Raw genomic sequence first — 1,004 nt, forward strand, 5'->3', positions numbered from 1 at the left:
GAGGTACACGTAACATGGTCGAGCCATAAAACGTGCGTAGGCAGGCCTACCCAGAATGGCATGATAAGCACTCTGGAAATCCACGACTTCAAATGTCAACTTTTCCTTACGGTAATGCTTGGAATCACCAAAAACCACGTCGAGAATGATCTGGCCGAGTGATTCGGCTTTCTTTCCAGGGATAACGCCATGGAAACTCATATTTCTCTCGCTGAGTTTGGACATTGGAGTGCCCATCCCCTTCAAGGTTTCAGCATAAAGAATATTCAGGCCGCTACCACCATCCATCGGCACTTTAGTCAGTCTAGTGCCTCCGACCACTGGGTCGACCACCAATGCCTGCCTCTCGGGGGTGGCTATACGCACAGGGTGATCAGACTGGTCGAATGTGATGGCTGTCTGAGACCATTTCAGGTATGCGGTCGTTGTCGCTGGAGCGACCATATTCACTTCTCTGTTGATAACTTTCAACCGACTCTTGCTCTCCACATCGGCAAAAATCATCAGGGTGGAATTGACTTTGGGATAACCGTCGTCTTCCTCTTCGTCCTCGTCTTTGTCTGACTCTTTTTCCTTCTCACCGGGATGTTTTTCTCGGAACTGCTGGATCAGGAGTCGACATTGTCGAGTGGTATGCTTAGGGTAAATCAGATTACCCTCTTCGTCCTTCTTCCTGTGGATGTGACACGGTAAATCCAACACATCATTTCCTGCTTGATCCTTTACCTTCTTAGGGGGCCAGGGTCCTTTAGGTCTTCCCTTAAACTTTCCTTGAGCCAATGCTGCAATCTCACCGGGTACTGCAGGCTCGGCCTTACGTTTCTATTTTCGATTGGAATTACCTCCACCAGCCTCTTGGCCGACTAGTTTACCCTTTTCGCTGCGGAGTCGATCCTCTTCTTTGCTGTTAGCGTACTGGATGGCTATTTCCATCATCCGAGTCAGAGTCATATCTCCAGTCTGACCGAACTTCAGGACCAATTCTCGGTATTTGACGCCTTCCT

The sequence above is a fragment of the Triticum aestivum genome, chromosome 4B (genome assembly GCF_018294505.1).
Source record: "Triticum aestivum cultivar Chinese Spring chromosome 4B, IWGSC CS RefSeq v2.1, whole genome shotgun sequence".
In the NCBI taxonomy this organism is placed as follows: domain Eukaryota; kingdom Viridiplantae; phylum Streptophyta; class Magnoliopsida; order Poales; family Poaceae; genus Triticum; species Triticum aestivum.